Source organism: Narcine bancroftii, chromosome 10, assembly GCF_036971445.1.
Source record: "Narcine bancroftii isolate sNarBan1 chromosome 10, sNarBan1.hap1, whole genome shotgun sequence".
Classification (NCBI taxonomy): Eukaryota; Metazoa; Chordata; class Chondrichthyes; order Torpediniformes; family Narcinidae; genus Narcine; species Narcine bancroftii.
In genome coordinates, this window is record NC_091478.1 from 102,276,386 (window position 1) to 102,302,565 (window position 26,180).

The 26,180-nt window shown below is 38.3% G+C and overlaps 1 protein-coding gene across 14 annotated transcripts in view; it reads right to left on the bottom strand.

Annotated features, from left to right (window-relative positions):
* Positions 1–26,180, bottom strand: part of wwox (WW domain containing oxidoreductase) — an 877,584-nt gene that overhangs the window by 603,634 nt on the left and 247,770 nt on the right. The gene's annotated exons all lie outside the window — the stretch shown is intronic.

Consider the following 26,180-nt stretch of genomic DNA (forward strand, 5'->3'; position numbering starts at 1 on the left):
TACAACAGAATCTCAATGGACAAGGAAAGTGGGCCAAAGAGTGGCAGATTTTATTTAATGTCATTAAATTCCATCTGCCGTCTTTCAGTCTATTTTTCCAGATGGCCCAGATCCATCTGCAAGCTATGAAAGCCTTCCTCGCTGTCTCCAATCTTTGTTGTCATTGGTCAGGCACTGAGTACAGGAGCAGGGACGGAATGTTACAACTGTGCAAGGCATTGGTCAGGGATGTGATCTGCACAGATTTGGTTACCCAGCTAAAGGAAAGATGCCATGAAGTTGGAAAGGGTGCAGAAAAGAATCATGGAAATGTTTCCAGGATTGGTAGGTTTGAAGTATGAGGAAAGGCTGGGTTGGATGGGACTTCTCTCCCTGGAGTGTAGGAGGCTAAGGGAAGGACAGGACATATAAGGGCTTTTAAAATCATGAGGGGTTTACCTAAGGTAAATTGTCGTAATCTTTTTTTCCCACGGTAGGGGAATCTAAATTCACTTGTTTCAATTTAAGTTGCATAATTTTTTTTATCTTAATATTTTTTAAACTATTATGGCATTTTTGAAAGCAATTCATCCCATTTTATGTAACCCCTTGTACAAAGCAAATAACAAATTCTGTTGTTCTCTCATCTTTGCATTTATTCTTCTGATTGTTTTAAATCTATTTATTCATGAAAGAAGTAAAAAAATATATTTGTAAAATACTGAATCAAATGATCTTTTTTTCTTTCCAGGATCATTAGGTTTGCATTGGTAAAGTTTAAACATTTTAAATCTGTAAAAATTGTTATGTAACATGAAGCAGGGAACAAGAAATGCAATTTAGTGAACCAGATCAATATATTTCATGGATAAACCATGTACAATTCACTCTGCCATGAACTGTACTCCAATCACTTAATCTCATGAGAACACAGTCTTGACAGACTGCAGATGTGCCTTACTTTAAATCATAAAAGAATTTGTATTTTTCCAACACAGTTTTTAAATTGGGTATTTTGTGACAATTTAAACTGATGCCATTGCACTGAAGCAGGTTGCTGTGTTCAGCCACTCACACATCTGGACTAAAGTATAAATGTCACCTCAATGCGCAGTGTGACCTTGACAAAATGGACCGATTACTGTGAACACAGGAAACCAGTGTTACTTACAGTTATTATGTTACAGAAGGAAATGTTGCTTCCATTGTTGTAAAGATAGTGTTAAAATTATTGTAGCTTTAGCACAAAAGTTTCATTGTGCTTGTTTCAATGTCAGGCTTCCAAAAAAGATCTCTAATTGTGGAAACTTTGGATTGGGGAAAGAGATCACAATCAATACCATCCTTATTATATCATCTGGGTTCTTTTTTTCAAATTTGACTTCAAAGCAATGCTGCCCAGAATCAAGTCTGCCTCTGAACCTGTTCTGGAACATTGGAAAAGGAGTAGGCCATTCTGTCCATCATGCTGAACTGGATCCAAACATATCAAGTTCCTTTATCAGCTGTAGCTGCAATTAAGCTCCAATTTTTCAACCCATTCTAGGAAAGATTGCCATATTTTTACATCAACATTCAATTTGATATTGAACAATTTCTCCGAAACAACTGATCTAGTCTAAGTTCAAGTTTATTATTATCTGACTTTACATACAGAAGCAGATGAAACAATATTTCTCTGGTAAATTATGCACAAAACATACACGAATGAAAGGACTGCAGACACTCTGAAATACAGCAAAATGCTGGAGGAACTCAGCCAGTCTTGCAGCGTCCATAGGAGATTGATATATTGCCAACGTTTTGAGACGGAGCCCTTCTTCAAGGAAACGGCAAAGAATAATAATGAGAAAAATAAGCACGGACAATACCCAGCACATGCAAAACACATCTATACATAAATATATAATTTAACATAAATATAAATATTTTGGGATGATTTATTGAATTTAAGGATGCAATCCAGGCATCTACTTGATCCATCATACAATTATAGAAATTGGCAACATAAAAGAAGGCAGATTGGCCCATGGAGCCCATGCCAGCCAAAGATGGCCTTCTGGCTCTCAGTCAATAGCCTAGCAAGTTATTCATGTTCATGCAGGAACTTCTTAAATGGAATGAAGTCTTCTGAGCAATCATCCTTTCAGACCAAACCATCTGATGAGTGAAATACTTTTTCTCAACATGCCTGTAATCTTTCTGCCTGTCAACATAAATCAATGCCATCTCGTCAATGACTTCATAGTTAAGCGAAATGGTCCTTTCAGTTTATCCTGTTAGGGCCTCTCAGAATGTTATATGCCTCCACTAAATCCTCAGTCCTCCAAAGAAAACAACTCCAGCCGAGTGAGTTTCCCCACGTAGCTATAATTCTTCAGCCCTGACTGAATCCTCGTAAATCACCGCTGCACCCTCTCTCGTGCTATCTTCGAGATATTTATTATTTTGAAACAAGCACTGCAAAGACTTCCAATCTTGTGAAATATAGCAAAGTTCCTTTAGCTGACATTTAATTTTGTTTCTTACCAAACTTGATACACAACTATAATATGGTCTGGCAGAATGATATCACCCAGAATTCCATCAAAATTATGTAGTGAGACTGTGTATATGCCACATAGTAGAAATTATCCACTCTATTGCAAGGTACATTCTGGGTGCATTGGAGACTGGGGTTAAATTCATGCGCCTGACGTGAAAAATGTCTGTGCGGAGGAATGAATAATGAAGTTGAAAAATAAATTCAGCTGAGCAAGCTAATTGATAATTTAGTCTGTGAAGGGCCCTCCCCAAATTATTATGTTTCACAGCAAAAGGGTTCTTCCCAAACTGCACAACATAGAACACATTTTAGTTTCATCAGACATTAAACATTTTACTCCAGTCATGCTTCAGCTACAACAATTCAGTATCCATCAAAACACTGATCATCTCTATCTGTATATATGCTCATGGATTCCAATCTCATTTCCAACGATATGCTCATGGAATTTTCAAAAGGATACCAACCAGCAAAACAAATCATTGCATAGTTCTCCATTCATTTTACAAATGGAAATAAATTCCATATTTTGTTATGAAATAAATGGAAAAAAAATCCAACATAATAAAGACAATTGCTGCTGGTAGTTTTATTCCCGCTCCAATTATTGCAATTTCTGTCATTCTTTGCTCAGTTCAACCATCTGGCATGAAAAAATGTTTCTGAAAGTTATATGCTGTTTGTTTTAAAAGGAATAAAGTCAAATCATTCATATTTAAAATGATTGGCAAGTTATAAAGATCCACTTGACAAGGATAATTAAAGTAAATATTTTATCCAACACTTTGAATATTGGTCTTAATCATATTACAGTAAGGAATAAAATGATCAAAAGTTTTTTTTTAAAACGTAGTTTTTAACCCAATCTGGGTGACACTTACTCAGTGTCCATTTATTTAGAATGATAATATCACGGAGAAACTGTGGTGTAACACATCAATGCTCAACTGCTTGGATAAAGCCCGAGAATTATACAGTGAAACTTCAAAGACATTATTCTAGTGCTGGCTTGCAGTGCTTTGCTCCAGACCCTCACTTTTTGTCTGTAGCCCATGGAGTTCCTCATCCTTGAAAATCTCTCCAAAATCCCTTTTAAAATGATTTATAGACCTATCTTCCATCTCAGGCAGAGCTTTCCAATCTTCTGTCCTTGCTCTGACTTGAAAAAAAAATGTTCTCATCACAGCTCTCAACTTTAAATATGATATTGTGTTATTGACCTTTTGCCTTAGCGAATGGCTTCAGCCCTCCATCTCATCTGGCAAAACTCCTCATCACCTTAACATCCTAAACTAGGTGAACACTTTTCTATTCCAAGGGGGAAAAACCTAAAAATTTTTATTTACTCCTCATGAATCCTCAAAAACATGATTTAAGTTTCTTATAGTGGCCTAGGATGTTTCATCTATCCAAAAGTGCTATGCCCAGAATTTGCTCCAATTTATAAATTGAGGCCGAATTAGTGATTGTAAACTTCTTTGCTTTTCAAACTTTTCAAAGCAGAGTCTTGACCGAAATCATGGATGCTGTTTGACCCAAGTTCCTCCAGCAATTTGTCTTTGGCTCCACATCTATTTTGACACTTTCCCCTTAATTCCATGGATTTTGTACCAACCCTGAACTTCATTATAATGTTCCCAAACTCCACAATGTATGCAGTGTAGAAAAAGTGATGGATACATACTAATTCTTTGAAAATTTCTTTTTATTCATTAGTTTTCAGGTGTGGTCTTTGCCATTAATGCTGGCAATTATTGCCTATCCACAATTGCACTGGAGGCAACAAGAGTCAAGCATGTTCATGTATCTATCTACATAAAATAGGTCACATCAGGTGACGGTGACAAATTTCTTTCCTTGAAAAATCATCAATTAATGAAGTTTGGAAGTATAGGTTTTTGAAGCAATTTTTTGCTTGCCATTACTGAGTTAAGCTTGAATTTAAGAATTAGTTCCTCACTTGAATTCCAATTCCCCAACAGCCATGGCAGGATCTGAACTCATGAATCTGAATTAATTGTCCAGAACTCTTCCCGCGAGTCCAGTCAGTTAATCTTGACACTACCAAACTTCAATGACCTTACAAAATCCTGTAAACCAAGCAGGCAGAAATAATGTTGTCTTTAAAACATTTGGATTTTTATTGTTTGATTTAACACATCTTTCCAAATGGCCGTCTATTTCAATAATTTCCAGGCATCATGAATGTTAGGCTGAGAGGGCTAAAGTTTCCTGGCTTCCTTTTTCTTGAAAAGTATCATGCCAGAAATGTGTCCTCCAATATTATTCTTTAATCCATTGAAGCTTGTGACTAATCTCTTTGTGGTTTCTGCTTTTTTTTTCTCATTTTAGCAACCAAAGGACAAAGATCTAGTCCATGGGACTCCTCATAAGTACAGGGGTACTACAAATGCAAGGATAAGGTATTTGCCTTGCCTGTCAGATACCTATTGTTAAGGCATTATGGACAAGGCTTTAATTTCCAAAGTAGATTTTTCCCACAACTGATCTTTTCATTAGGACTATTTTAATGCAAAATTCAAAGTAACTGATGGCAGTTAAGTGTAGAGATTTCAGAGAATTTGTCACAGATTGAAAACTTTCCCTTGGTGAAATGCATTCTGTATTTAAATATCCAATTGATGGTTTAACATTGAGAACTATGCAATATGATCTGTACCAACACTTTTGCATGTGTTCGTTTTGTTAGAGGACAATTTAATCTAGCTACGACACAAGCCACAGGCAAGTTTCAATGGCAGATACTGGGAAACAATCATTTTTATTAATTGATATTTTAATGCATTCTTCCACACATAAACATGTAATACTCTGCGCCAGTTGCAATTCACAGTCTTCACATATGGATATGGAGAACTGTAAAATAAATAACGAACAAGTTTGAAAATTCACCCACATTCCTGATACCCATATTTAAAACAAAGTTTTTCCAACTCAATTTCTAACATTTATTCAAGAGAGGACAGGAGTTTAAAAGCCAGAGATTCAAGACAAAATGCATTACAACATATTTTTAAATAACTGTTTTTTTCATAATGGCTCCAAGGAGCTATACACAATAACTCTTGTTTTAAAGGTCAACTGAAAACACCACTGACTTCTATGGTACCATCATACCAAGTTAACACAGTGCTTAGCCAATAGCAGGTCAGTTTGCTGTGCTGGGGCATTCAATATATCAATTTTAACTCTCCCCAAGGAGACATGACGTGTTATCACAAAGTGCCACATATAGCTGCCCAACCGTCAACAGCTGGGTTTCACCAAAAGATGGATTTTATTGTCCTGCCGCCTAAAGGCAGAAATTTGCATACACATGACCGAAATATAGGAATGCTCCAAACCAGCTGAAATTAATTATTGCTCAAATTGAGGCTTGATTAGGACTGGCAACAGAAATGCTATCCTTTAATTCCACTGAGGAATTCTGTATACACCGAGCTTATTTTTCATTATGATTGAGCTCCAGAAAGTTGAAAAGCAAAATAATTTCATAATTATCATATATAAATGTAATCTTAAAATTTCAATCAATGTTAGAACAGATCCTATTAGAATTAGACAGATATACAACAGCTATGGCAGGGAGTGCAGGCCATTACAACATTCAAAGCAAGGGCGAACATCATAGAAGGCTGTGATGCTTCATTACCCGATGAGCTGAATACCTTCAATGCCCACTTTGAGAAGGAGAACCCATCAGGGCCTAGTAAAATCCCTGCGATATCTGTCTCTGAGGCCAACATCAAAACATCATTCAAGAAGGTGAACCTTCGCAAGGCATCAGGCCCTGATGTTGTGCCTGGCAGGGTATTGAAAATCTGCCCCAACCAACCAGCCGGATGTTCACTGACATTTTCCCCCCTCACATTGCTGCAGTCAGTTTCCCTCCTGCTTCCAAAGGGCATCAATCATCCTGGTGCCCATGAAGAGCAGGGGGAGATGCCTCAACAACTATCACCCAGTAGCACTAACTTTTACTATGGTTTGAGAGGTCAGTCATGGCCAGAATTAACATGCACCTAAGCAAAGGTCTGGACCCACTGCAATTCACCTATCGTCACAATCGCTCCACGGCAGACGCAATGTCACTGGCTCTGGATCACCTCAAAAACAGCAACCCATACAAACAGCTGCTCTTCATTGTCCACAGTTCAGCCTTCAACACCATTATTCCCTTAGTGCTGGGCCTCTGCACCCAGCTCTGCAACTGGATCAGTCAGTACGAATTGGAAGCAACGTCTCCTCCTCACTGACCATCAATAGAGGCGTACCTCAAGGATGCTCTATTTACTGTACACCCATGATTCCAATACTATCCACAAATTTGCCGATGATACTATGATTTTCAGAATTATGTGGCAATGAGAGGCAGATAGATCAGCTCATTGAGTGGTATCTCACCAACAACCTTGCCCTCAACCTTAGCAAGACCAAGGAGATGATTGTAGACTTCAGGGGAAGTCAGGAAAACGCAATCCAGTCCTCATTGAGGGCTCAGTAGCAGAGAGGGTCAAGAACTTCCTGGGTGTCAACATCTCCGAAGATCTGATGCAGTTACAAAGAAAGCTACCTAGTGTTTGAGGAGATGTGGTAAGTCACCGAAGGCCCTCCAAAATGGTGTACTGTGGAGAGCAGTCTGGCTGGTTGCATCACTGTCTGGTACAGAGGTGCCAACGATCAGGAAAAGAACAAACGTCTGAGGGTTGTTCACTTGGCCGGCGACATCACGGGCACCGGACTTCACTCCATCGAGGATATCTACAAGAGCCGGTGTCTTAAGAAAATAGCCTCTATCCTCAAGGACCCTCACCACCCAGGCCATGCCCTCTTCACTCTGCTACCATCTGGAAAAAGGTACAGGAGCCTAAAGTCAAGCACTCAGCGGCACAAGGACAGATTCTTCCCCGCTGCCACCAGATTCCTGAATTATCAATGAACCAAAGACACTACCTCACTTTGACTTTTTGTGCACTATTTTTATTTATTGTTGTAAGGTGGTTATGATATAAATACTTGCTCTCTGACGCTGCTACAAAACAACGAATTTCGTAAATTGTTCATGGCAATAAATTCTGATTCTGAAATCACCATGAAGTCTGCAAAACCAAACTAATTATTTTCTACTCTGCATTTTCTCCAGCAGAAGAAAAGGTTGCTCAAGAATTCTGTTCACTATACCCTCCACTAATTTCATGGAGACCATCTTGTATCTAGCATAAAATATTCCTGATTTTCATCTGCAGAGAAATGAGGCATGCAAAGATCTCACAAATGCAATGCCCCCAAAATTTGAGAAGAATGTGAAAACCAACATCACATACTCCATGAAGGGAGAAAAGATTGACCCTGAAAGAAAGAGTCTATGATGGAATGACCAGGCTTCAAAGAAACAACAAGGATTTGAAAGATTTACAACAAATGGATATCAACATTCTTTAAATTATCCAGGAAGGAAATTAAGAGGAAATAATAATTAACCAAAGGCAAAATGCTGTGACTGTCTCAAATAAAATCAACTAAAATCCAAGGACTGCAAAAACAGCACTTTGTTATGCAGTGTGGCAACCAGGGGCAAAAACCAGTAAGAAAAGGTCTTCTGCAGGCTGCTTAAAAGAGCACAAAACTGGATGAGGATGGTGAAGAGATTATGCTTGCTTTTGTACAAACCCTCGCACCAATCTGTGAGAAAACCAAAGCAAAATAAAAAGTAAAGGATACCCAAGAGAAACATAAACTTGAAATATGACAACAGAGAGCAGCAAACCAGCTGGTAAATAAAAACAAAAGAACGAGATTGGTGTGATTGCGAAGTAAAGACTTTCATAGCAGAGTTAATTAAAACTACAGTGGAGAGAATGAACTTCTTTGGTGGTTTAGAGGAATCTAGTACAGTTAATTCATCATAATTGGTTTCTCTTTAGTGCACACCAAAGAAATTGAGGCAATTACATTGTTTGTACTCAAGTAGTTTGTTGTGTGTTATCCCACAGCCTACGTCGGGCATTCACCAAATGTAAAACTTAATTTTTCAGACAAAAATGACGGTGCAAAGCTCCTTTTGGAAACACTTTTTAAAACTCAACAAAAGCAGTTAATTTATTGATTGCAACAAAGAACGTAGATCATGTAATTTGAAATGTGTGCTGAACCAGTCAACAGCATCTAAAAACTTTACATGTGATTCTTCCAAACGGAAGAATTTCAGGTCAAAAACAATGAAGTGAAATTATAGCAACTGTGCATATGCACGCACAATATTACATTTTTTTGGTACAACTCTATGCTTTTTTTTCTTGCCATTAAATAATTTTGGTATTCTTCTCACAGAGCCCTGAGGTTGGAGCTAAGCAGTAGTATTCAAGTAACTTCTCAAGCACGATCAATACATTTCATTCCTTTTCAGAATGAACTTCAGCATGAGTGCATGTAAGATCACAGTTAGGGCAATATCCATTCACTTTTCCAACTGTCAACAATAATATCCTTTCATAATATTGTGGAAACAGCATCCGGCTGTGATGTGTCAAGGAAGTTGAGCAGACTGAAACATTCTACCCCTACATTCACTTTATTTTACATTTGCAGCACAGGTAGAATCACAGATTGGTGGAAGGATGCACATAATCCAGATCATATAAATTCAAACGCAGAATCTGTCACTAACTATCCTATATCCAAGAGTCCCAGACTGAAGATTATCTCACATTGCTCTGCACTATTTCTTCTTCTCTCAAATATTTGTCATTCTATTTTTTTGTTGAGTTGCTGTTGAATTCATTTCCATCATCCTTTTTACTGCGAACTCTATTTCTATCAAGCTTCCAAGATTACAACTCGGTGGTGACAAAATGTTTGCTCATGCCACCTTAAGTTCTTTTGACTGTAAGCACCAGGTGAAATTTTTATTTCAAGCATCACCACTTTCTCATGAACATTGCCACAACTGCTCCTCTTTTACAACCTGCATCACTTCCTCTTTAAAGAAGGCAGATATACAACCTCCACAAGACTCTAAACTTCTAATCCGCTCCACCCTTCCTTTGACAAACCTTTCCTAATTTAACCATTTTTAGAATATAGTTTGATGACCTTTTATGTTTGTTTCCAACTCCCATATATTTTTGCCTCTTGGTTGTGCATTATTCCATTTGCAGTTGAACCTGACATTTGACCTGAGTATACTTTGAGGAAGGGCTCAGGCCCAAAATGTCAGTTACATATATTTACCTCCAATGGGCATTGCGAGACCTGCTGAGTTCCTCCAGCATTTCTGTGTTTTGACATCACAAGAGTTTGCAGACTTTCAACTTACACTCCAGAATCAGAATTTATTGTCATGAACAAGTCATGAAATTTGGTGTTTTGCTGCAGCATCACAGTGAAAACATCTATATTATAACCATCTTACAACATTACTATATTAAAAAAACCGATAGTGAACTGTCTTTAGTTCATTAATTATTCAGTAATCTGATGGCAGCGGGGAACAAGTTGTCCTTGTCCATTTGTCCTTTCTCAGTTTCATTTTAACCTTCCAGTGATAGAATTTTGCCTTTGATATAATCAGAAAAAACATACGATGGTTTATCAGCCTCTCATTGTACTCTCAGTTTACATATTCTCTTTTGCCTATTTTTTGCTCATACCTTAACGAAGGGCTCAGGCCCGAAACATTGGTCACCTTTTACTTCCTGTAGATGTTGCATGACCTGCTGAGTTACTTTTATCTCTTGCAGAAAAATGGACTGGCAATGCACTCAGACCATTTACACTCTCATAGCCAAAGATGGACAGTAAAACCTCTTGTATCTAGCATCTACAGGAATTGGTAGATGCCAAATAAGCGAGTTTTCAATCGCTGAGACTCACTCATTCAATTCCAAATACACCTGGTTATGAATAAACAATCTAAAAGACAATAATACTACACTGTACTTACAATGAACATTTGCATGAATATAGAAACCTTAATACATTTTACTTTATTTTCAGTCGCATTATTTGAAAACATTTAACCACCGTTGCATCTGCAGGTTCCTCCCCCTCCAGGGAGCCATCCAAAAGAAGAACAATAACATAAGATAATTCTCCAAGTTGACAGATAAAGCCTTACTAATATATTTAATAATATAGTAATAAAGGCTGTTACTAAGCAGGGAAAAAGAGACACTTTAAGAGAGACACCTTAACAGTGAGCGGAACAAGCAGGTCTTCATCCTGGGTGAATCAATCTTATTCAAACACAACTTTATTCAAAAAGCTGCTATAAGCAAAGCCCGACCAAGGCTCTCCGCTGGCTGAATATTTGCTCCCATCTTCACCAAAGATTTATGTTACTTAAGAGAACATTTTCTTTTACAATTTTAAACTTTTTTTTTAATTGATTTGTATTCATTCAGCATTATTTATTTTCCTCATTTTTTGTCGGTTGCTTGAAATTGCTGATTGCTTGAATTTCGGATAACAGGAGTTTTTACTGTATTTCATTTCTTACGCTGAATAAACTAATGCAGAACTGCACCATCAAATGCCCTTATTTTTCTTCTCATGGGAATATACCTACTCCGTACACCAACTCCTGATTGAAGGGATCCTGTGACTGTGATCAATTGTTGTTTTGTTTATCAACCAATATATGACAAATCTTGTTAAACTCGCTGAAAAAAGCTACCATCTTCCGATAACACTTTTTCAGGGTTGTAGCTTCACAATAACATGGTTGAATTCTAACTTTTCTTTGAAGTTTCATTAATTGCTTAGAGTAGATTTTTTCTCTATTCTAAGGACAATTGTGGTAAAGTTTGAATGCAATTGATAGAGTGCAACAAAAAAACTGAAGGTTACACTTGAAATTTGTCTGAGCACATGTTCTCCATATCCATAAATTGTACGATAATGTTGATGACTAATCAGTCCTAGGATGTTTAGTTATCTTGGAGAAGTCTAATTTAATCAGAATTACTGCAGTTTATTGAGCAAGAAGATATAAGCAAAAGAGGCAAATAGAATGTCCTGGTAAATGACAACTTTTAAATCATTTGGATGCTAGAAGTTTTAGTTATCAAACAGAGAATGCTAGAAACTATCAGGTCAGATGGCATGTGTGAAATGAGAACCAAAGTTAATTTGTCAGGTGAGGGACCTTTATTCAGAACTGTAGACTCATAGATTTTCTGACTGTAAAAGTAAACTTGTTTCTTCTTCAACAAATGATGTTTGATCTGCTGTGTGTTTCTCCCATTTTATGGTTTTAAATAGAATTCCATTGTTTCTAGCAAGCTCCAAAGTATAACTTTTATTTAAAATGCCCAATACAGATTGGATACTGGATTGCACTGAAATTGAAAACAGAGTTTAATGAATAAAAAGTTAATTCAATACTTTGTTCATTGCTCTAAATTTAGAAAATAAACAAATCACTATACTCGTCAGAATTCTGAAGATATGGATTTAATTCATCTTTGATTATCAAGGCATTCTTCTTTATTTCAATGTGGCCAATTCTTTCCCAAGTTTTAAAATTACCGGACAGATCACTAAAATCACAGTAAGTGCTGTATTTAGTGTAATTTTCTAAAATGTCATAGAAATTTTATAGAGTACAAAACTCTGCAAAAAGCTAAAATATTAATTTTAATTTCATGGAAGAAAGAATCATATACATTGTAATTCTGTATTCCATTAAGTACATTATATGCTGGCTTTGAGTTGGACATGCTTTTGGAACCAATTGCTTGTAGTTAGCCATCTGTATTTTTCAGATAAACTGATTGTTATATGACCTTTCTAAATTATATCCTTTATGATACAAATCACAGCACCTGAGTAATGCCGGGGTAGGGAACCAAGGAAGTGGTTCTTCATTTTGACTAATAAAATTACTGTTGCCTTCGACACTAAAAAAAAATCTCATTGCCTTGGGAATAAATGAATGAGTACATTTGTTTCTATTCTTGAAGAAGTTGGACGAAAATCTTGACATTCACTTGGATTCCAACCATCATTCAAGAGCCTTATGCTTTTCTAGAAAATTTTTTCAGCAATTACACGACAACTCACAAAAAAAAACAAATAATTGAACTTAATTATGGTTGAGAATATAAAAATAATCCAAACTTCATGCACTCGCATCACGGTTGACATCATGGTTAGTGGAATGCCCTTATAGACCCAACGATCGGGACCAAGGTTCGAATCCCACTGTCTGTAAGGAGTTTGTACATACTCCCCTTGTCTACATGGGTTTTCCCTGGGGGATCCAGTTTCCTCCCAACGTTTGAAACGTAGCGGGGGTGTTGGTTAATTGGGTTTAAATTGGTGTCACAGTAATTTATATTTTTTTAAATTTGAAACCTCCTTTTAAAATAGTACAGTTAGGAAATCAAATAACTAAAAGAATTGTCTCTGTCAATAAATGTAAAAACTCAATAGATTGTTAGGCTAGAGAGCAAAAGAGAGCGCTTTATGAGAAAGTTTGTGCACCTGAAGTTAAGAAGATTGTGAATCTCATGAAACATCAGATATTCTGAGAAGGATAGGCATTGAGAAGTTTTGTCTTCTGTGAAAATCTAGAATTTTAGGACAACGAATTTTGAATTACCTTTTTATCATGAGATGACAAGAAATTTATTCTCTCAAAGGACCATGAATCTTTGCAGTTCTCTGTCCAGAGGGGTGTGGAAGACCAAATACTGATTATATTCAAATTCAAGAATATAGTTTATGGGGAGCTGGCAGAAAAAATGGATATTTTGCTCAGATTAGGTCAATCAAGTCATTCAAATAGTGGAGCAGTTCAAAAGGACTAAATGGCCAATTCCTTCTTCTATTACCTGTATCCCTATAACTAATAATCAGGACAAAAAAGTCATATTAATTAAGTCAGAAAAATGTTAACATTGCCCATATAAAGATCATTTCTCTGCTACTGACAAAAGACAAGAAACTACTTTTTAAAACCCTGAAACACTCAGAGCCACAAGAATTTTTAAAATGTCTTTTATGTTCCAAATCACACAAAAATATTAACACAGGTGGCCTAAAATTTGGTGAAAGAGACAGGATTAAGAATAGCTAAAAAGAGAAGAAAGGGTATAGTTCCTTGGTACCCTAAGACTATAAAAGATAAAAAGCATTTGGGTGATGAGCAGCACTTGTGAGTTTGAATACCGGCAACAGAATGTTCAATGACACTAAGTTTACAGAAGACTACCAAAAAGTATGCCAATATTGTCAAATTTAGAAGAAAAAAGATCATTGTGAAGCTATTCACAATAAATAAGTAAACTAAAGGAAGTGCAGAATTAGTTGATGGGTTGGCAACAGAATGAGGCAATTTCAGAAATGGTACAGATATGCATTTGGAAGACAACTTTGGGATTAAATAAAAGATCAAGTTGCAGTATGATACAGCCTCACAAGTGCCAGAGAATGCTGGAATGGGTGGCTCGGTTAGAGTTTCCGGCATACTTAGCAGGGTACTGAAAATCTGTGCCAACTAACTAGCCAGAGTGTTCATGGATATTTTTAGCCTTTCATGGCTGCAATCAGAGGTTCTCACCTGCTTCAAAAGGGCACCTATCATCCTCGTACCCAAGAAGAGTAGAGTGAGCTGCCTCAACAACTATTGCCCAATCTTTGAGAGATTGGTCAAGCCCAGAATTAACATGCACCTAAGCAGAGGCGTGGACCCACTGCAATTCACCCATCGTCACAATTGCTCCACAGCAGATGCAATATCGCTGGCTCTCCACTCAGCTCTGGATCACCTCAAGAACAGTAACTCATACATACACTGTTCTTCATAGACTACAGATCAGCCTTCAACACCATTATTCCATCAGTGCTAGTCAAGAAGCTCCAAATCCTGGGCCTCTGCACCAGGGTCAGTGCCAGACGTATGCTAGAGGGGGGCAGTTGATATTGAGGGGGGCTTGTTAAGTGGGCAGGGGGTGCTGGCAGGAACCTACCTGTCATTAACACCATTCACCCCTCCATCTTGGGGCATGAGGACGCTGTTTTTTATTTGGTCAAGTATCACTAGACGTTACTGACGCTTGATCCATGCAAGTGTAGAGTCGCTAGTGTGCATCAACCTAGATGCTACTCATGCAATGGCCACAACTGTATGGGGGGGCACAGCACCTCATTTGGGGGGGGGGGGGTTCAATTCCCATGGATGTCCTGCCTTGGGGCAGACCCTGCTCTGCACCCCCATCTCCAACTGGATTCTTGACTTCCTCATCAGAAGACCACAGTCAGTACAAATTGGAAACAACGTCTCCTCCTCACTGATTATCAACACAGGCGCTCCTCAAAGAAATGTGTATAACCCACTGCTCTACTCACTATACACCCATGACTGTGTGGACAAGCACAATTCCAATGCTATTTATAAATTTGCCCATGATATCATGGTTTTCAGTTATAAACGGCAATGAAGAAGTGTACAAAAGGGAGATAGATCAGCTCATTGAATGGTGTCACACCAACAACCTTGCATTCAACATTAGCAAAACCAAGAAGATGATTATGGACTTCAGGAGGAAGTCAGGAGAACGCAATGCAGTCTTCATTGAGGGCTCAGTAATGGAGAGGGTCAAATATTTCAAATTCCTGGGTGTCAACATCTCCGAGGATCTGTCCTGGAGCCTCCCTGTTGATGCAATCATGAAGAAGGCTCATCAGCGACTATCCTTGTGAGATGTCTGAGGAGATTCAGTTTGTCACTGAAGGCTCTCAAAATCTTCTACCCATGTACCATAGAGAACATCCTGGCTGGTTGCATCACTGACAATGCTCAAGTCAAGAAAAAACTCCAGAGGGTTGTTAACTCAGCTGGCGACATCACAGGCACCAGACTTCACTCCGACAAGGATGCCAACAAGAGGGAGAACCTTAAGAAAGCAGCCTCTATACTCAAGGACCCCCACCATCCAGGCCATCTGGAAAAAGGTAGAGGAGCTTAAAGATGAGCACTTAGCAGCACAAGGACATTGCCATCATATTCTTGAATGACCAGTGAACCAAAGACATTGCCTTCTTTTAGCTAGTTTCACTTATTTCTTGTCAGGTGGTTTATATGAATGTTTGTACTGTGACGTTGCCTCAAAACCACAAATATAGTGTCTTTTCATGACAATAAATTCTGATTTATATTCTGATTGAGTTTCCAACAAAGAACAATGGTAAATACTGCAATGTGAAAACATCATCAGAATGTCTTCCATCGAAGTGAAGACTCAAGAGGTGGTCAGAATCTGTTGTTTTTATGGTGATTAATAAGCCATAGCATTTAAACTTGAGTATTCCTTTCTGTGCTTTTCAAGATGGTCTTTCATTGAAAAATCACAGAACTTATAGGATTGTAACCTTAAATGGCAAAGAATTGATAAAATAGTCCTAATATTAAAAAAATTCAAAAGTGTTTAGTTTTTTCTGTAAAATAATAAAATTGACCACAAACTTCAAATATTTAATTTGAAGATTTGCAAATTAGACCTTGAAATTCATTGATCATTAACTCCTTGACACAATGTTGTCTGATACTCCCATGCATGACTTCATACCCTTTCAATACTATCCTCTATTTTTTCTTATTAATAAATAGTATTTTAGGTAAAAATATAGTTTCTGAGCTGATATAAAAAAGATGTTTGCATTGCAATCCTTGATTTTTATCAAAGCAGTACTTAATTGTGTTTTTTCTCATGCTACAGTAACCTCAAGTGTTTCTTGGCAAGCTGTACTGATTGTCAAACAACAAATCAATGAAGGTCATGCCATTCTGATTTAATCAATCTTTAATCCGTACCAAACCAGAATCAATCCTTCACCTTTGAACCAACTGGACTGAACACTGGAAGAAAACTGTAATTGCGGTCATACTGATGCAGAGAGCCCCATTGCAGTCAAACACTGAAACTAACTAGCACCATGGAAAGTACTTCAAGCATAAATCTAGACAAATCTCCATAAAATTCTTGTAACTCCTATGTATATTTATATTTTTAAAAATAATTTTTTTCATTGGGACAGTTGATCAGTTAGAGATGCACAACTTTATAACATCTACACACCATTTTAAAAAGTCAGTCAAAACGCCAGACAGGCCAATTTCACAGGGTTCACCCTGAAGAGCAAAAATAGGGTTTAGGTTCTAAAAGATATTTCCTTCTTCCTTTACCACCCAGTGCACACATAAAGCAGATGGAAGATCACAGCTGAGAATATGATCCACTGCTGCTGTGACCATTCACGTGCATAATTTTGTTTGGACGTACTCAGACAAACATTCATTATGATGTTTCTTTCTGAAAACAATTTTCATTAGGAGAATTGTGTGCGTGAGGCTGAACACTGGCCTTACAGAGGTAAAGAATATCAGGAGCGGTTGAGTTCAAGTGATTTATTTGATCTCAGCCCTTCCTGATTTTATATGCAGGTGCCAAATCTTTTATCCAGAATTCCAAAAACTGGCAACCTCCAAAAACAGGCACTTTTTTTGGTAGGTTACATCTGCTCATCAAAGATGGTGTTTGGCGTCAACGTGACCCGATGCGAACCTTGCTCAACTCCCGTGTATCCCGCCGCGTTCCGCATCAATAATTTACGGTACCATCACCTAATAAGTGGCCCTTCATGGCATGCGCCGTCGCTGATTAGTGCAATTATAAGAGCCCCTCCCTGAGAGGTTTGCTATGTCTGAACCAGTTTTATTTTGAAGTTTTACTTTAAAATTAAAAAAAAGAACATGCTCGTGATATTATGGTCTTTATTTACTTAAATTCATTTAACACCCACGTCCTGTTTTGTACAATTTTGAAACCGCATTTGCTTTAAAGGTCCGCCGTTTAAATGATTCCAAAACATCGAAGATTCCTAACAGTGCCAGGTGTCTGGTCCCGACGATCCCAGATAAAAGGTTAGGCACCTGTACCTCTTTAAAGAATTCCTCACCACTTAAAAGGAAGTAAATGGCCCAGAATTTGCGATGACAGTACACAATGAATCTATCAGGCAAGGAAGGCAAATGCTCAAATTAATTTTGAGAGGGATAGAATATAAAAAACCAGAGATGTGATGAAGAGGCTTTATAAGGCAGTGGTCTCCTTATCTAAGAATGGATGTGCAGCATTGGACAGGGTCCAGAAGAGGTTCACTGGAATGATCCCTGGAATGAAACGGCTTTGGGACTGTACTTGCTGGGGGGGGGGGGGGGGGGGGGTGGGGGTGAAGGTTGGGGGGGATCTCATTGAAACTTTATAAGTACTGAAGTGGACATGGAGAGGATATTTCCTACAGTAGGGAAGTCTGGGACCAGTGGGCACAACCTCAAAATACAAAACCTTCCTTCAGGTGAGGAGGTGAGGGGGAATTTATTTACCCAGAAGATGGAGAATCTGTGGAATTTGTTACCACAGACCAATGTGGAAGCAAAGTTATTGGCAATATTTAAGATAGAGGTAGATAAGTTATTGATGAGGAAGGAATTCAAGGTTTACAGGGAGGAAAAGGATCATAAATCAGCCACGATGAACTGAATGGCCGAATTTTGCTGCTATGCACAAGTTACGCAGAATAGTTTTATGTCAGGAAAAGGAATCCCATTAGTGCTACTCCCCCTTTCTGACCCTAAATCTCTCTATTATTCAGTTTCAAGGACCTATCAAATTTTCCTTTGATACTCTTTCCACTATTTTAAAAACAAGTAATTCATGCTAGTTCTGAACTCTTAAGCCAGGGGGATAATCTTCTATTCATCTACCCTCCTGAGTCCTCTGATAATTTTATTTCATTGATATCACCTCTCATTCTTGGAAACTCCAGGCACAAGAGATCTCATTCTCCCAGGCTGTGATGCAACAGACCCAGCTCTCCTGATTCCTGGATGCACCTGCAGGTTCGAACTTAATGTGTTGTGTGTGAGGATGATGAACCCTTCAGCAATCAGCATTTCCCAGCCTCTCACGGTGGATAAAATGAATATCTACATATACTTTTGCAAGTCTTTTCCTGTCGAAATGCTCACAGGAACTCTCACCATCTGTGTTTTATTTTTCCCAGTTTGCTCTCAGAATTTAATTCTTGTTTGATCAGTTTGTTGGTCATCCTTGCCACATTCTAAAACACTCCCCATGGTCAGGCTTGATGCTTTCTTGTTGAATCCTTTTTTGTTGAATTAATGCTGTTTATAATTCAAGATTCTTTTATTGTCATGTAATGATGCAGTGCAAAATTGCCTGCTGTAAGGCAGAAAATGGCTCTCAATTTGTGTTGCTCAGCACCCCTTAGAGTAAGAAAGAGAAGTAATGAAGATCTACCGGGACCAATGCCTGAAGAGGGCGCACAAAATCAGTGAACCGGTGCGGACTCGAAAGGCCAACATGGCCTGTTTCCGCTCCGTAAATGGTTATATAGTTATATGAAACCTTGAATTCAAATCTGATATTTTTCTTCCCCACACAACTACACATGCAGGATAACTGCAATTGATTATTCTGTACCCGACTTAAGCTCAAATAAAACTAATTCCACGTAATTTCTCTCCCCAACAGAACTAATAGTGTACAGCAAAAGAGCAAATTCCATGCTGAGAAAGAAACACAAGATAAATAGTTGAGTGAAGAAAAAAGCCAAATGAGAAACTTCTGAAATGAGGCCAATGGAAAAATAAAAGCCACACATGTGCAGAAAGTTTACAGCAGGGAAGATGGTGATTTGGCTGACTGGGTCCATGGTTGTTTGATACAAGGAGCATCCAGTCACAAAGCACTGTTTGTTTGTTTGTTTGTTTGTGTTTTTTTTTCTTTTCAAGTACTTTGCCACTTCCCGTTTAAATCTGCCTCCATTCCTTCCCAGATCCTGCTCACTCGCTGTATTTCTTTCATTTCACTTTTTGTAACCAATAGACATCATCCTCTCTCCTCTGGTTGCTCACCTTTGAACAAGTGGAAACAATCCCCCGTCCTTCAACTATGTTTCAAGATTTCATGGTCCATTCTCAACTTCTGCTTTAAGAAGAAGAAGCTTATTAACCCAGGATATACAGTGCAGACACACTTAACCCAAGATTCTGACCAGTAAATCTCTGCTGCACCCTCTCTCCTACAGTAGAGCACCCTGATTCACTGTTCATCCCATCAGGGATGCGTGGACTGTGTCCAGCTACATCTGCTTATCACTCAGACACACAACCTATTGGGCTCCTTTTCCTCTCCTCCAGATGGTTCCATCTGTCAACCATCTCTCCTCTGATTCCACTCTTCACCTTCCTTTCTCATCAGATTCTATCATCTTCAGCGGTTTGTCATCTCCACTTGTCACCTCCCAGCCTCTGTCGCTCTCTCTCTCTTCCACACCATCACCCTGTCAACCCCTCTCCATCTGGCTCCACCCATCATTTGACAGCTCTTGCCTCACTTTTACCTCTCCTGTTCTTTTTCTTGGTTATCTTCCCATTACAGGTCTTAACCTGAAACACAACCATCCCTTTGTCTCCACAGATGCTGCATGACTGGCTGAATTTTTCCAGCAGCTCATTATATTTTTGCAGATGTTTTATTCCAGTCACAACTTTTGACAATGAATTCAACAGTTTTTATGTTCGGTGACTCTTTTTAATGTTTCAATTGACTTAATATTGTGTATTTTGTAAAATGTGAATTTATATTCTTTTAATAATTTTCATCAATTTCACTTTTTTTTATAAAAATATCGGAACGTCAGATGCTCTTAACAAATGTTAAATTGATTCACATCTTTGAATCAAACAATGCTCAGACTTTAAGCTTTGCCTTCTATCAAAGGCTGCCAAAGATGTTCTCGGGTCAGGTCGCAACATTTTGGCATCTGATGTCCAGATGTTACATATTTCACTTGATCTTGCACTGAAAGACACCATCAATGTCAAAGCCCCTTCCCAGGCCTTCATCCCCAGCACTGAGGCCCAGTTACACCCAGTCACAAAACTGAAGTGGAAGCAACTTATCCTCAATTCTGAAGGAATGTCTTGGCCTACCTCCTAAGTCATTAAAATCAGACATCTACATCTGAGACTGAGAAACAGGAGTGGGCAGGGTTTGCAGGCAATGGACTATTTTGGGGCAGATCTAATGCAGCAGCTCAGCTTATCCAAACACAAACATTTTGATCAGAGTGGCAAAGCTTTCTGAACTATTGTCTTGGATCATAAAATAAAGAATGAATTCTCCTGCTACTAGCAATATCTTCAAAGTGATCAGAGCATCCAAAGCAATCAAGAAGTAAGTTACTGTGATAATTAATTCCAAGCTTCAGAAGCATTGGTCAAGCAACTGGCTGTAATTTTCCTCATATTGAAATTTTTTGAAAATAATTGGAGCTGCCTCAAGTTTATGAGTGTCATTTTATCTTAAACCAAATTCCCAGTCAAATATGAAGTGACGCTAAAAAAGATCTTCTTTTGGATTATGTAATGATAGCAACCAAATTAAAACCAGAACAAGAAAGGAGACAGCTGAGAAACAGAACAACTTGGATACCATATTAGGTCAATGATCCTGTTGGAATTCAGCATACTTCTGCATGCAGGTGTTGGCATTATTATGGCAATTTCTGTGAAACTATCTGTAATGCCAACTTCCCTCTGTGCCAGTTCATTTCAAGGCCCCCAGATACAGAGTAGAAATGGGGGCCAAGATGAGTGGGCTGACAAAACCAGGATTACGTGGATCAAGCTATCTGGAAAATAACCAGTTACAGCAAGTGAAGCTGCATTTCTTCTGGATTGAGAAGATTGAAGAAAAGAAAAAGAAAAGTAGACTGGAAGAAATGGTGGGGATGGGTAGAGTGATGGAAGTGGTGGGGATGGGTAGAGTGATGGAAGTGGTGGGGATGGGTAGAGTGATGGAAGTGGTGGGGATGGGTAGAGTGATGGAAGTGGTGGGGATGGGTAGAGTGATGGGAATGGTGGGGAAATGGTGGAGATGGTTAGAGTGATGGAAATAAAATAAGTTAATATTCACAAGTGGAATTTTAAGTAGGAAAAATCATCCTTATGCTGCATGTGTTCTCTCAAATTTGTCAAACTTTTATTTACACAGGATTGTCTGAAGTCACTAAACAGAAAAAAAAAATGCTTTGAAGTCGAGAAACACTGATGCTTTTCTGCTAACAAGGATGGCTACCAACAACTTGACCTAAAACCAGTGCTTTGAAATATATCTGTATCTTCACCAGCCTTGTATGGCTACAATTGTACAATAAAAATCCAAACAAACTTTTGTGCCAGTGTGCCCACTCATAGACTGCGCTGGGATGTTTTGGAGCTACCAGATAAGGGGGACATCAGAAAAGCTTGTGACAATTGGGGACTACTGCTATTAATGGAAATACTGGACCATTGGAGAAATTCAGTCGAGGTGATAAATTAAAGATCAAATGTTAACGTTCCACTATTTCAGAACAAGTTATATTTAAGTTTGTCACATTACACCTAGTACAATGAGAACTCTTCTGTGATGTGTCTAACAGGTTAACTCTAACATTATCCGGCACTGTCTGTAAAGGGTTTGTATGTTCTCCCCATGTCTGCATGGGTTTCCTCCAAGTGCTCTGGTTCCCTCACACCCTTCAAAACATACATGGCTTGGAGGTTAATCTGGGGTATTTGTGGGCAGCACAGGCTTATTTCTGTGCTGTATGACATTTTTTTTAATTAAGTGAGGAATAGATCAGGTGAGCACTCAAGACTCGATTGCCCAGAGTAGGGGAATCAGTAAACAGATCAGAAATAGGTTTAAGGTGAGGAGGAGAGTTTTAACAGGAATCTGAAGGGTAACTTTAGTCTTCAATTACAAAAGGTGGAGGTGTATGGAAGAGGCTGTCAGAGATGGTAGTTGAGGCAGGTACTTTTGCAATGTTGAAGAAAAAAAATCAGACAGCTACATGGATAGGATGGGTTTAGAGTGATATGTACCAAACACAGGCAGTTGGAAGAAGTGTGGGTGGGACTTTCAGGTCATCATGAGCAAGTTGGGCCAAAGGGCCTGTTTCCATGCCATATGACTCTATTCATACAGCAACATAAAGTAGAAGAAAACAAATTAAAGAGAACAAAGTTACAACGAGAAAAAAAGATTAATTAGTCCCAAGCAGCGTGAGAGCACTGCTGTATGGCTCGTCCAGGAGCCTAATGGCTCCAGAGAACAAACAGTCTTTAATCCTGCTGGTACGCACTTTAACACTTTTGAGTCTTCTCACCGATGGGAGGAAGAAGAACAGGTTTTTCAGTATATTGTTAGGCTTTCCAGTATATTGGCTGCCTTTCTGAGGCAATGAAAAATAGAGATGTGCTCCATGGAATGGAGAGGTTTATGAGATGCTCTGTACTGTATTTACTGCAAAAATGACCAAGTTGTCTCCCCAATCTGTTTCCTTTTGCCTGCTTTCAGCCCATATCTTTCTGAACCTTTCCTATCCATGTACCAGTTTAAATATTTTTTGAACTTTACAATGGTAGTTCCCTTTAATATTGCCTCTGGCAGCTCATTCCATATACTTACTGTGTGAGAAAGATGCCTGTTGGGCCCCTTTAAATCTTTCCCCTTTAATTTTTGATCCCCCTAGCCTAGGAAAAAATATGATGATGATTCATCTTATCTCTGTTCCTCATGAATACAAAAACATTTATGTTTCCCCCTCCACTTCCTATGCTGCAAGGTTAAAAAAAAATCCCAGTGTATCCAGCTTAGTTTTGCTGTATGGAAACAGGACCTTCATCCCCAACTTGTCCACACTGACCAACTTTTCCATCCAAGATCATCACATTTGCTATTCAGATTGCAGATGGACTTGAGGGGGTGTTGAGTGTCTCAGCACAGCATTCAATCACTTGGCTGCTTTCACAGAGAGGGACACAAAAAAAATGCAGGAGGAACCTCAGGGTCTCAGCCCAAAATGTCAGCCACATATTGCCTTCCATGGATGAGGCCTGACCCCACTCAGTCCCTCCAGCATTTTGTGTTTCTCCAGTTTAACAATATTTGCAGTCTTTCACATTTACCTACTTTCAGTCTCAGTTTTGTCTGATTCAAATTTTGTTCACCTCATGCTTCTCCCCTTCCCAGGTGTAGATGTGTTGCTGCAATTAATTCTTTTCCATAGAAAAGAAAATTTCCACTGAACAACTGGAAAGATCAGGTGCAATGCTTCAATAACATATCAACATGATGAGTTCCATTTTAAGCAAAACACTAAGTAAATAATTGATATGGAGCAAGATGTAAATTGAAGCACTCAAACTGGCCTAATTTCTCAACAGATGAGCAGTTTCATCCTTGGATCTTTAATGTCTGCTGTTTTTCAGAAGACCATGGAAATGGCAGAGGATGTAATTTTCATTTTCGCACCATTGGTTTCAGGGGATTAAAATTAGTAAGGTTCAATGACAGACAATTGAGCCCGAACATTACCACTTAGTAGTGAGCCGAGAAATGTGCCCCATACTATATCACGTTCATAGGTATTCCATTCAGTACGAACCTTATTACAGAATGAAATAAATAGTATCATTATTTTATGAAATTAGAGCTTGATAAATATACGTCAGTAACACGAGATGTTATATTCTAGTGAGACCATAATCTAAAGAGTGCACTTATCAACAATTTTTTTTTTAAGAATAATTTCAGCCTTAAAAAAAACAGGTTTTACTGCAGGAAAAAAAAAATAGAAATCAAGAGTATGACATACAAGATTATCCCTTGGTTGTAACTAACTTATTGGCCAGAACATTTGTATCATTCAGCAATTTAAAGCTAACATTTAAAAACAACAATGAGTGAACATATTCATTATTTTAGCCATCTATCACAGAATTCAAGCGATGCAACTTCAGAGCAAGAGTTGTACATTGCAACATATTTACATTCAACATTGCACACTAGTTTCCGATTGTCTAAGCCTTTTTTATTCACTCTGGGGACAAAAGAGCAAAATTGTATTAAAAATTCAATTCACTAGAAATCCAAGGTGCCTCCCCTCTCTAGTTTAGCACTACATAAAGTTTAGAAACTCTCAAGTGTCTATGTTTAACAAAATCCACCTGCATCAATGCCTTAAAGAGGTAAGGGTAAATTTATTGGATTTCCTCTCTGCTCCTATCCTCAAGAGAATACAGTCACCACAAATAGGCACAAGCGTAGTGGTTGAATGAGACTAAAGAGGTCATCATGGTGGTTCATTGTAGCTCATAAAGCAACAACTGATTTGGGCAACCAGAAGGAAGATCAATAAGAACAAAGAACTGAAGAGAATCCACTGGAAGAATGGCTGGCAATTATAATAGCTATCCAGAGATGTGGATACAGCGTATAGTCAACATGCTGTGACCCAGAGATATTGGGATTGATGAGAAGAAACAGTAGGGTCACCTATTAACAGGATGCCTAAAGTAGCTTCTTAGTTGTGACTGGGGAAGGATCACAAGTTTAAATCTCAGTGAGTACGGTACAAAGTAACCAATCATTATATATGAACCATGAGCAAGAAATTGGGATAACAAGGCTGAAGGAGAATGTCTTTTTCTGGCGGAAGATGCTGCCTGCTTTATTCTCAAATACATTGCACAGCAGGATATAACAAATACATTTTATAAATGGAAATTTTAAAGTAGAGGCTAAACACTTTGGCACCTGAAGATATAATCCTCATTAATGGTACCAATGAAGTAACTCTTATGGAATCGGAATATTCTTTTCTAATGCTATTTAATTGCACGAACAAGTCATCTTCTGAAAAATGGCAAAGAATTACATCGTTAGAAAAAAAATTCCTGATCACCTTTTTTGTCAACAATATCAAGACAAGCAGACTGCAGAGTTAGAAAGTACAATAAGGGCAAACAAGAGTTGACGACAGCAGCAGACTTGGTCACGGACCAAGCCAACTCTGTTAACGTCAATCCTGGTGTTTATTTTGTTCACAAATCAAACATTTATTTGGCAGTACATGAATGGATCAAAATGATAAACAAAATATTTTTGATAATAATGTTAACCATTAATCTCCAATTTTCATTGAGCCTTCATTTATGATTTAAATCTTTATTTTTAATAAAAATAACAAATTTATAAAGTACCTCCTTTGGGTAACTATAAAATTGAAGTACACAAACCTATAAATTGGAGCCATTCGCATCACGTTCTTACAGAATACACAGTCTGAGTTTAATGCAAAAATCAAATGTATTTGAAAACAAAAGTGAATTTATATGGATAATGATTTTCATTCCTGGTCTCTGTGCATCTGACACACTAAAGAGGTTATGCACAATTGCATACATCACATAATGTATTATGCTTCCATAATATTTCACTCCCACATTCATGCCCTTTGTCATCTGCAGTAAATCACTCGTGCAGAAGCAGACGCCAGGAGTCAGCCCAATTCTCATCCTGCACAATCATTCATGACTCATGTGAAACCACCACCCATGCTATCCTAGTGATCTTCTACCCAGCTCTAGTCCATCCCCTCCACCCCCGTAACAATTTGCAATGCAAAACTCTAACCATCAACCTTGCCAGACAACAACAGTTCCCACCCCTCCACCCCAGCCACAACCCATGCAGACCTTTAAGTCCCATCCCTA